We start from the raw sequence: 13,155 nt of genomic DNA, 5'->3' as shown, positions 1-13,155 counted from the left end.
AGAGTTTTCTGAGGCAGATCCACTACATTTTGTCTTAGAAAAAGAACTGTCACTATATGTCTCTCACACTTGGGAGCTGACATTGAACGCAATGACAGCACAACTAATTTGCCTTTATTTTGCAAGACCTCAGTATCAAGAACAGTGAAGCTACAGAAGTATGGGCTGTGAGAAAAATTCTGTAACTTGCAGTCCCATCATACAGTGTTTTCATTGCTAGTGACAAGCCTCAGACTTTGCATCAAATTTGCTACTCTTCAGAATGTAGGTTTGTCAGATTTTCTCTGTCTGAACCTGAATTTTGTTTTAGCTTGTTTAATTCTAGCAGCATTTATTTTAGTTTTTAACCAGATGGCTAAGGCTAATTTCTATTGCTTATCTTTGCAGACTTAGTTTTCTAAGAATAGTAGCAACATATAGTTATTCTGTTTAGAATTAGGTACTTATGGCCACACCGCAATGATGTAAGAAAGCCTGGCATAGTAACAGAGCCCTTGAGAAGTAGAGACCTAAAAGGCTGTAAAGTACAGGTATAGCAGGAATTTTGTGATAAGAAATGGGGCAAAGACTGGTAGAGAGGGGGAAGAGTGTTTTGTTTTTGCCCTTTAACAACATTCTGAACTTTAAAAAAACCCAGCAAAACAAACAAAAACCCCAAGAACCAATCAAACAAAAACCAGCTGGCAAGCTGGGATGTGCAAAGTCATGCTGCTAGACTAGATGTATCTTAATGATGTATATATGTCACTGAAGCTACTTTCAGACTTCACTAGTCAGTGTTTTAGGGAATAGAAGCTGCTTCCAATGAGAACTGGGTCTCCATGCAAATATTTGATTTTTGAAGACAGAGGCCCTACAGTAACTGTGAATTTTCATGAGATCCTTTTCTTTTTAAATACTGCCATTATTTTTTTTCTGTGTTTTACTGAAAAACTCAGAGAAGTTTAATTGCATTGTACTGAGAATTGGGAAATTTGCATGAATGAATTTGGTAATTGCTTGTATTTTTAAAAGTCTAAAAAAGTTTTGGCCTAGGCTAACTCTTCCAACCAAGGCTTATGCAAAATTGAGAAACTATCACAGCCATTTCCAAGAAGTAGCTTAGATGGGGCCACAGTGTTCTGAGGAAGAAAAACGTTTAGCTGTACAGATGTGAGTTTTTCCATTTCAGCTGGCCTTGAGGCTAGTACAGTTCATTTCATTTAGTAACACCAGTGTGGCCCCTTGAAGGTTCTGAAGTCTGTGGGAAAAACCACAATTACTATTGTATTAAATACATCGTAGACAGATATTAATTTAAAGTAGATTTGGTAAATTCCAAGAGAAACAGTTCTAAACTTGGAATGGATGATGACAATCTTTGCATGGAGAAGCAAAAGATAAATATAGTCTTGGAAATGCTACATTTTGCAATCTAAAGTACATTTCACTCTAAAGAATAATTCTAAAGAATTATTTGTGTGACTTAGAAACATCATAATACAATAAATATTAATAATGATGATAATAAATAATTTCAATCCTATTAATTTGCTTTTTTACAGGAGTGTTCATCCTGAAGCTGACTAAATTACTTAGATAGAAAATCAGCTATATTGCACTTTATGGTCACGTATTCCATTATATCAGGTCCATATACATAACTTTCATGGCTGAAGTCAAAGTCTTAATAATAAATGGAGATTTACTTTCTCCTATTCTTCAGCATATTTACAGAAACTGAATCAAGTACCTATACAAAACTGAAACAGCAGCTTCCACAGCTTGAAATAAAAAGAAAGCTTTCAAACAAAATTGTAACATATTTACCTACTCTACAAAAATAATGAGGAATACTATATAGATCAGACATGTACTGTTATCCATTTCTCATAGTCTATATCTTGGCTTCTTCCCTAAAGCATGCCCTTCCAGATTTAAAAAAACTTATTCCAAGGAAAAACATAGAAAGATGGCAAAATCTACCCTCAGTATAAATATATTTACATTCAAACATTTAAAACAAAATTTAAAGACAGCTTTGTACCCCATCTGTGGCAAAAGACTTTTCCTATATATTCATAAAACTATAAATAATGCTTTAGGTTTGTACATTGCATACTTGAGTACATAGTATTAATTTTAAACACATAAACAGCCTGAACATTTTAAGAATGGGTTAAGACTTGGTGGACTTGAATGATACTTGTAGCAGTAAAATGTCTCTCAGCAACTGTACAATTAACAAAAACAGTGTTTAGGTTCAATGGAGAAAGCCCATTTAATTCATTCTTTCCATGTACATAGTAAAATGTACAATCTGACTTTTATTTTTATTTTTCTCATGAGGGAACTTATTAAAGGCATCTCTATGAGTAGGCAACATCTGCTATGCCATCATTAGATGTTCATAAGATTCTGTCTTACAGAACTGCATATTCTGGCTTTTCTTTGATTACTTGGTTATAGAAGAACTATCAGGATTATTGTTAGAGTCATAATGTAGGAAGCACACATTTTTCTTCTTTGTTAATTAAATCTGAAACAGTGAGAAACAACTTCTGATAGAGTTACACTTAATAACATACAAAAACACATCACTCAAATAAAAATGTTCTTGCACCTTATTTTTCCTTAAATGAAGGAAATGAAACAGAAAAACATAGATATCTGTATATTTTTAGTAGAGTATGTACAGTATGCCTTTTATTGGAACGTACTTTGACACAGTTTAGCTCACTGAGTCAATGTTTCCAGTTTAAATACTAAATATTAGTCTTAAACATCTACTTATTTACACAGTAACCATGTATATTATTCCCTGAATATACATTTCTGCAGTCCTAAATCATCATGCTGTGATACATTGTATCTGTACATCTTTAAAACAATCTGCCATACTCCATTACAAACTTGAAGGCCAAAAAGATATTTTCCACATATAATCAATATGGATGTGTTCTAATACCTACAACTTCTATATAGCACATGTACTACTTAAAGATACCCTGGGTTGTTTTTTTTTTTTTTAATTCATTCAATGTTTGCATAAAGGCCTATTCTTGAGATTTACTCAGTCATCCTCCATTCTAAAACGTGACTCTCAGTCCTGCCTTCATCTGAAATGCAAAAACCAAACATTAAACCTGAAAACGGTACAATGTATAATTTTGTGATAGTCCCTCACATATAATTACCCTTTAATTTGTTTGGGCAAGATTAGATTAGACTGAGAAAGAAATTGAGACAGTGAAGAAGAAAAATTTCAGAAGGGTATTTAGAAATTAAGGTCCTTCCACTCTAAATTCTGCAAGAGTGTTCCTCTCATCTGTACCAGAGCCTTACAGGAGAAATCGTAATCCACATTGTTAGTGATCCTGGACAAGCCATGCTTGCTCTGTTGGGTACCAGGCTTAAGGCTTGAGCAGTCCACATCAGTATGAACAGTTGCTTTAAGGTAAGCTGTTGGTATGCTGTGTGCCAGCCTGTGCTGTGCAGCTAGGTGTTATGACAGAGATAACATCCTGACCAGTCAGGAGATGGTACATGATTCTTTTCATGACAAAAAATAAAGGCCAGAATAGCATGGGAGGGAGAAAAGAAATTCTCCATAGATGGAATCCTCATTGTGTGCTGTTGGATGTTGCCTATTCCTCCTCACTCCCACCATGCCTCCAAGGGCAGAACATCATCTACTCTAATTGCTCTTCTTCCAATGTTTAGGACTATATAGGCCTTACATACGTTCATGATCAGATCTGAACTCATACACAATAAGTCTATCCATCTTCATTTACTAATTTTAATCTTTTTCTTTATCCATGAACATAACTTAGCTGACACAGACCACTCAAAACACTTGAGATGTGTTACATGTGTTTTGTAGGCTGCAGATAATGAAGTATTCCATATGCAGCTAAGGAATCAGATTATTAGTTGATAGTGTGAAATTTAACATTCAGAATAGGTGAGCTGAACTTGCTGTGGATACCGTGACTTCATTGGTTGTTTCCTGGAATTATTTTGGCAGGCACAATAAAAGAGATTCAAGTGTATTAACTTATTTTCTGCCATTATATGACCTTACATATACTCTTGTGTAAACACTCAGCCTAAACAGAAGTGTTTTCCTGATAACTCTGTATCTCTGAATAAGCTTAAAGGTACCTCTTATTGTTTATAGGAACCATGTATTTCTTTCTTGTGTGACAAACTCCAGTTTAATACTGGGTCTTTTTTCTTCCTGCTATCTTCCCCTTTTGGTTTTTGATAGTAATTTTCAAAAGACTAATAACACGACTTGGTAGCACTAGTTTGTGTTTATCCAAGAAGTCTAGATTGCTAGGTAGGTTATGTAGACTGTCAACCACCTGAAAGTCTGTAAACTCTGTAAACATACTTAATGGAGGATTTTCTGATAAGTGGACTGCAAAAGAATAATCCCTTTCGACCACTCCTAAGAGCTTACACAAGAATGTGGTCAAGTAGAAACTCCTATCAGCCAGGTTGGCACAAGAAAATCATCGGTACCTCTAACTTCTTATATGCTTATGTTAGATTCTGGACTTAGACTGTAGTGCTCATACTTCAGTATGAGGTTTGACCTATGCTAACTCTCTAAGGTGGCAATTTTAGCCACCTTAGAACTGCAAGTTCCAGTTCTCAGGACAGGATTCCAGGCACAAGGTCTTAATGCACTGAATGTATTGAGAGATCCTTGGATAGACAATCCAAACGCTGAACAGGCAGAAAATCAAAGCTCTCATTTTGTTTCTGGATTCTTTGGCAGCAATCCAATGAATTTCTTCAAGAATCATGTATGAGAGCACCACTAAGAACAGGACAGTATGTTCTCTAGAAAGCCACTGAATGGTGTTTTTTAGTTATAGATGCTCTTTCAAATGATGGAATGGCAGTATATAAATGTCAATTTGCTGCATAGTGGAAGCAGCTGCCCACTGGATGGAGAGGTATGGGAAATACTTTCCCAGAGTTTGCTTCACCATGACAGTTGGTTCATAATTTTGAATTGCAACAAGAATGTCTGAGTTGTAAACCAACACTCCTGTGATTTAGTGGGACAAAAAAAAAAAAAAAGAAAAAGAATTTGAATGTCAGTCTGTTCTGTTAAAAAGATACTCACTCTGCACAATATCCATTCTGAAATTTTGGTTTTAGCTACTGAAGAACAGTCTGTTGCTTGCACATGTGAGGAAAGCAGCATAGTACAAGATAGGATATGTTTCGTAACAGCTATTTGTTGCTAACTCCATGTTTTAATTAGTTCTAATCACGTTTTTAGTAAAAAAACTGTCCCATGGAAATGTGTTGCTGAATAGATATTGTATCTCCAACTCCTCCCATATTTGAATCTATGTTGTTCACATACAGACAAATTATTAAAAAAAAAAAAAATATTACAAGTTGAAACATACATTCTTTAGGAAAGAAGGTGATTCAAGATGACAGGAGTTACAAGTACAGTCTGTGAAGCACAATTCTCCTGTCTTGTGCTTAATTTCCACGCTTGCCAAAAACAGGTCTGAGTTACAAAACTTGTAACTACATTTTTCAGAATGCAAAACCTGAGGCTTGCCTTGCATGTTCTTTTCTATATTGAGAAGTGAGAGGACTGTTTGTATTTTATTTCCTTTCTTTTTAATTTGTTAATATTTATTCTAAAACACATGGAATGGGTTAAAATCTACAAGTGTTCAGAATACCAGTGCAGTACAATGTGCATATTTATATAACTCTCATGAAAAAAAAAAAACCCACAGAGAGAAAGATAGCTTTGAACCTCAGCTCTCCTAAACAATTTTCCTTTAAGGGAGATAAAATAATGAAAAATACTTGGTTAAACTGCTAGCCAAACTCTTATTGTATGTATCAGTCCTGGAAAAGACCCTGGGGAGCAGCAGCAGAATCTGTGCTATTGATTGGCTGGTTAAATAGAGGCCTATTAGATTCAGACAGGCTAGATTGATTATACAGCAGCAGCAGGAGCTCAGACTCAGAGCTGAGTGAACGTCAGGGTGAGAGAGAGGGAGAGCAAGAAAGAGAAAGCACGCAATAGAGAGAGACTACACACTATAACATCAGGATGTGACTGCTGGTGCCTGATAACACTGATACCGAGCTCCTTCAGTGGACAACTTGCTGAGCTACCTTTTTTCATTTGCAAGAGGATGCCAGCTCTAAGCCAGAGCAACTGAGAACAGGCTGGACCTTGGAATAGTTTGTTTTACTTATAATTTCATCTCCTGTGTTCTGCATCTCTGAAGAAAAGAAAGGCTTATTACGGAAGACAAACATTCATCCTTTTCTCTTAGTTCACATAGAACTGATACTGTATAGAATTTGATCTTCCAGGTAAGGAAATTATCCTTTGCTTTTCTGAGCAGCTAAAAAGGAATTATTCATTTTGTATCTTGCATGTTAAATATAAGCTTGGGAATCTGTTTATAGAATGCATTTATTGCACTTAAATTTTTTCACTCACAGATGATAAGTATCAAATATTATCTACGCCCAAGGACAATTAAGAATAGACTTGGTTTGTGCATTGTGTTTGTTAAGCTTAACCCTTGAAGTAAATGGGAAAGAAGCAGACAGAAAAGATGATTTCTCCCTACTTATGTGATGTTTTAATATAACTTGTCCCACTCATACTAAGCAGTCTGGAGTAACAGTACACAAACTCTCCCGTATTATTAATTCATTATTGTACGTGATGTGAAGCCAAGCAGAGAGAACATTTACCTGGAAGATTTCTCAGTGCTTGTCAGTAGTTTGAAACAGTATATGTCTTTTCACTACAAGCTTACCTCTGCTGCACAAACACAATCTGCCTTAAATAACGTGGCATTAGACTGCCATCTTTTTATAGATACTGTAGTTATTACTAACATTCTGCCTGCAAAGCAAAGATCAAGGCTTATGACCTGAAATATGAAACCCAGGATGTTCTGTTACAATGTGCTGCATGTTTGAAGCAGTCATCCTATAGACTGATTGCCTGCTTTGATGTGACATTGACACTACTGTCTCTTAGCTGCCTAGCTCTACATAAACTTTCTACATATTTCCTTCATCTGAGTGTGAAATGGTTTTGCTGTGATAGGTTATGATAGGTTTCTGTGATTTTGAAGGTAATGGGCTAAAACTGAAATAACTCAGCTTTTGGTTACATGAAAGTCAGGAAGTTGATTGACTTAGGGTTTACAGGCCATGGGAGCATAATGCTAAGACAGCACTGTCACTTAGTAACACATTCCTCCCCACTTTAATAAACTGCACCATCATCTTCATCTGTTCGTGCACTCTGCACCTTGGTCCAAACTGAAAGAAATTTTTAACATAACAGCTATTGTGATTACTCCTCCAAGTGACATAAAGGCATCAGGCTATTAACCCAAGTGTTTAAGCAGATTTGCACCCAGTCAAATACAACTTTCCAATGTTTTGTCCAGTTAAGAAACTGTCTGTAACAGGCTATTGCTGCTAGACTATGCACCTAACTGTAACGGATTTTATCCAATGACAAAAACATCACCAACACTATCTTCTCTTCCTATATCAAGACATTTTATATAAATTTATATCAGGCATCATATTCAAATACCTAAGGACATCTTAAAATTTCAAATGTGAAGTGAAATCCCTACAGTTACCAAATTGTTTATTTATAATTTGTAAAAGATATTTAAAATATGTTAACGACCTTAAAGACATTGTTTGGGTTTTTTTAAACCTACAATGATTTGAAGGAGGGCCTAAATGACCACATTAATGAAATATACAAGGCTTAAGGAGTAGCATCATCTTCTGTAATTTATGATATGAATTATCACTGGCAAAACAGGAAGGAAACTGATAAGCCAAATCCAAAGGCTTACTTAACTATAGCATCTGTGCTGTTTCATTTCTTTATATAATTTTCCTTGTAAATAATGTCTGTTTTTTTTTTCATATACACAATTGATCCAGGTCAACAATTGTAATGTTTCCTTCTGAAATTCTTTCCAGGTAGCAAGAAAATAACTTGGGGGCAGATTTTGTCACCTTAGCTTTCACTGAGTGGTATTTTACTCCATAAAACACTGCCAGAGGTGAGGACTGCATACATTGACTGCCAACTTAGAATGTCGAAATCTGAGCATAAATAATGGAGAGAAACCCTTTCCATTTTAATTAACTAACTGAAAATTTTAACATTAAGGCAAAGACTTGGGTATTGAGAGTTAGATCTACCAAATGTAGATAGAATTTTACAAGAAGCTAAGAGAATTGGATGCTTAATTCACTTTGGCTTCTTATAAAACTTGAGGCCTGTCTCAAAATATTTTATGTACAGTTTGACTTGCAGAAATAATTCTTTATGTATACTCAAAAGGTTTCTTACAGCTCTTACTCATTTCTCTCTTGTTTCTATTGTTTCTTACACCCATGCTCTTTAAATATATCTTATAATTTAGTGATTTGAAATTTAATCATGCTAACGCCATGATTTCAAAGACTGTGATTAGCATTTGTTAGTGTTCAGGTTATATCCTAACTATGAAACTGTAAATAATGGTAAAATGTATTTATTTTTGTAAGGGAAAATTTCATTTGAACTTTTCTTTTTTTTAAAAAACCCACAAAAGATCAGAAGTACTAATAATTATTTAAGTTTATACACAGGTAATAAGTTATTCATTCCCACATTAAAGATTTCCAATGCAAACACCTTCATTTGCAAGAATCAGGAAAAACAGTGGAAAAAATCCTCAAATCAGAAAGATTTTTAAAGGTTTTCTATTAAAAAGATTGCACTTTCTTTCAGATCTATAATGCTTTTAATCTGGACCTTTTACAACACTTTAAACTGAATCAGTTGTGCACCTTTCTCTCAACAAGACTTTTTTGTAACAAATTTTGCATTGCTTTCCAGCTTGAACCCACAGAAAGTGAAATGTATTTTTATTTTCTTAGATAACTCAAAGCCATTAGGGGGCTCTTTCCTCCTATGATATCACACAGCTGCATTAAACAGATATAGCTGGTTATAAGACTTGTTACCAAAACCAGTCCCTGCTTGCACAAATTTGTTCAGAGTGTAGACAATTTTAATAATATAAAACAAAAAATAATCTTTACTGTGGGCCAGCTTGAGGATTATTTTGTTTGGTTTTGTTTGTTTGAGGCTTTTTTTGGGGGGAAGTGGTTGTTTAGCTTTTGTTATTGATTTTGAGGGGTTTTTTTAATGCAGATAAATAAAAGAGGATAGTTCTTTCACTGTCAGTGAGATGATTATGTTTTGAAGTTTGTGCCCTGTAAAGGAGAAGCAGGGTACACATTCAGCAAGAATACAGTACTTGGAAGTAATCTCTGATGTTACTGAGTCAGTAACAGACTGAACATGAAGAATCAACAATGTTCAAAAAGCTTAAGTTGACTTATTCTGATGAACAAAGGAGCTAGCACTGAAAAAACAGAAAACTTACCCTGTTGAGTACTGCTATATTGTACTTGTAGGAACCCTAAGTATATAGAACAGACAAACTCTTCAGTCACATTTTGCCCTTTCAGAAGGGCAGAGTATGTCACCAGGATTTTTGGATGATTGTTCATTGCCAATGTGACAAAGGTAGTTTGAATTCTGTAAACCTTAACTCATGTCAGCAGCTGCACTGAAGTTACTGTGGACAAAATTCTAACATCTTTTGTTCTGTCTATTATGCTTTCAGTAGTTCCTATAAATTCATTGTATCATGGTATCTGAAATCAGTGGTGAAGTTTGTACTGTTCCTTGTGTGACTTAGAAATAACTACTGAATGGCCAAATGCAGGTTAAGAAAAAAATAATAGATTTGTTGTAAACCACAGCAAGACAGTTGCATGCACTGCAGCAGCACACATGCAAAATAGCTGTCCTTCTGTTCTAGTTTTGAATAGTTTTCTCATTCGTGTCAACTGTGAAAGAAAAAGTCCTGTGTTGGTAAATACACACCCTAACCAACTTGCTAGTTTATATTATTTGGCTTGGACAGATTCCAATACTACCAGCTCCATTCAAGAGAAAAAAAAAGAAAAACAGAAAAAGGACTGACACCCTTTGTGGTGCTGTACATTCATGACATAGGAGACTTATGTGGCCAAGTTGGAATTTTATGTGTGGTTTTTTTTTTTGGTATTGGATTTTAGATGATGATTTCTTGGTTTTACTACAGATCTGAATAGTCTCTCAAATATGCACAGGCTTACAGCAACTACCTTATGACATGCAAGGAAGGGCTTTGTTCTGTTAGAACATAAAAATTCCACCCAGGATCTGAAGTCACCGTGTTTAGTGCTGCATACACAAGGAAACAGTCTCAGTTTGAGGTTCATGTAATATAACTTTTTTTTTTTTTTTTTTTAATTTGATTAAACCAAGGATTGCTTCTGAGGTACATAACTGATAGTTCAGACTCATGGCAGATGATCTTCAGGAACTATGTTATTAGCACATGGCAAATACAGCAACATACACACATTATCTCGCTATCAGTGGGAGAAGGCTTTTTCATTGCTGAAATGTGGCTAAAGTTAACTGTGACTTGTTTGCACTTCAAGTAATTAGATGTGTTCATGAACAGTCATCAAAGCTGGGCTAGTATAATTATTAGTTACCCTGGCTTGACTTAGGGCCCAAATCTGATTATGAAAACCATCTGAAGATGACAGCATGTCTGTCGGAGAAGAAAGTAAAAGAGAATACTTCTTGGCTGGAGTCAAAGTGTCCTGGCTATAAGACTATTTTCTGCTCTATAAAACACAGTTTAATTCAATTGTGTGCTCTACTTCCTCAAAATCAATGAAATTTCATTGGAAAAATAAAATAAAATAAAATAAAATAAAATTAAATTAAATTAAATTAAATTAAATTCAAGCCATACAAGATTCTTACCACAGAGTTTCTGCAGAGCTTCACTCCAGAGGTATCTCTAATTAACTGGTTGGTTAATTTATCCCTTATATATACACACTATGCAAAGCAGTTCGAAAAACTTTTGAATGAAAATCGTTGTATAAATGTTAAGTATTACTATGGCAAAGAGAAGTGGCTCAAATTTCAGCTAATGAAACCTGCAACAGCCTGGGATGCTCTATTAAACATGAATAAATCATTTTTCTCTGATGAATGTTTAAAGATTGATGAAAAACAATCCTTCAGACATGCTCTCAAACGAGAAACATTTAAGATTTCTTTTTTCTGTTTCCTGTTTTTCTATAATACATGCAGAGATTCATTCATATACTTGGATGTTACAGAAGGTTTTAAAAGCAATTAATGTATGTATTGTCAAAACATTTTAAAGATAGTAACAGCATAAGCTAAAATACACATCATAATGTCATAAAAAGCAAGACCTCTTGGTTTTAATTGCTTTAATGGAAAAATAATTAACATAACTTATCAAACTGAGGTCTTTCCCAACTCTTGTGTATAAAACTTCCATTGAAAGACCAGTCTGCATCTTCCTCATATCAGAGAGACGTGTAATCGTGTAGGGTGGAAAAGATCTTTGAGAACATCAAGTGCAACCATTAACCTAACATTGCCACATCCACCAGTAAACCATGTCCCTAAGTACCACACCTACACATCTTTTAAATACTTCAAGGCATGGTGACTTGACCGTTTCCCTGGGCAACCTGTTCCATTGCTTGATAACCCTTTTGGTGAACACATTTTCCTGATACTAAATCTAAACCTGTCCTGTTGCAACTTATAGTCATTTCCTTTGGTCCCATTGCTTCTTCCTGGGGAACATCCACTCCACTGCAAACTCATTTCAGGTAGGTGTAGAGTGATCATGTCTCCCCCTCAACCTCCTTTTCTCCAAGCTAAACAACCCCATCTCCCTCAGCCACTGTTCATAGGACTTTTGTTCTAGACTCTTAACCAGTGCTTCTCTGGACATGGCTTTCTTCTAGTGAGGGGCTCAAAAATGAACACTGTATTCAAGCTGTTGCTTCATCAATGCTGAGTACAGGGGGCAATCACTTCCCTGGTCCTGCTGGCCATACTATTTCTAATACAAGCCAGGATGCTGTTGGCCTTCTTGGTCACCTAGGTACACTGCTGGCTCATGCTGTTGACAAACATCCTCAAGTCCTTTTCCTCTGGGATATCTTTCCAGATGCAATTCCCCAAGCCTATTCCCCAACATTCCTGTAGATTGGTGTGGCCCAAGTGCAGGACCAAGCACTTGGCCTTGTTAAGCCTCATACAATTGGTCCACTGATCCAACCTGTTCCAATCTTACGTATAGAGCATTCCTACTCTCAAGTAGATTACCACTCCTGCCTGATATTTGCATACAATCACTGGGTTAAATCTAAATTTATATATACATACACATAGCTCTGTTTACCTATATTTAACCTTATCCTTTACTGTCTGTATTCAATACAGATACAATATACTCATTATGGTGAATTGGCAATTTTTAACATATAAAGTCCAACCATGTTCTCTCTGTTCCATAGAATCAGAGAATCTTAAGGGTTGGAATGGTCGAAAGATCATCTAGTCCAACCCACCTGCCAGAGCAGGACCATCTGGAGTAGGTCACACAGGAACTCGTCCAGGGAGACTCTGCAAGGAAATGGTTTATCAGTTGTGATCTGAAGTCTCTTGATGATACAAGTGACAAGAAGTATGCCACCAAAGAAATGTTGATCAGTCAATCATGAGAATAAGAAAGTGTTATTTTTGCTGATACTGAGTGTATTTGATTAGTAACATCTGCTTTAATGCAGTGAGATAGCAGAAAGGCTTTGCTGTAGAGCATGCAAAAATAAAAACTCTTTGAAGTATGCAGCTCAGTTTAGAGAAACGGTTTGTGAAATTAGAGGGGTTTCTTGAATTTCAAAATATTTAGAAAAGATCCAAAAGCACTGTTGCTTTGTAAAACAGTGATTATGTTCATGTCTGGAAAAAAAGCATGGATAAATCTTTCTCTGAATCACAATTATTAACATTGGTCTGTGGAATATAAAGTGAACAAAGTCCTGCAGAGCAGCTGATAGTTGAAAGTATTGCATCATCTTTCTCTGGTAGATTTATAACACTGAGAATTAATGTGCTTATAGCAGTAATGAAGCTATGGCAACATCTTAATTATTAATTTATTTTCCTCTTTT

This window comes from Colius striatus, chromosome 4, assembly GCF_028858725.1.
Source record: "Colius striatus isolate bColStr4 chromosome 4, bColStr4.1.hap1, whole genome shotgun sequence".
NCBI lineage: Eukaryota > Metazoa > Chordata > Aves > Coliiformes > Coliidae > Colius > Colius striatus.
Note: the sequence above shows the minus strand (reverse complement) of the source record.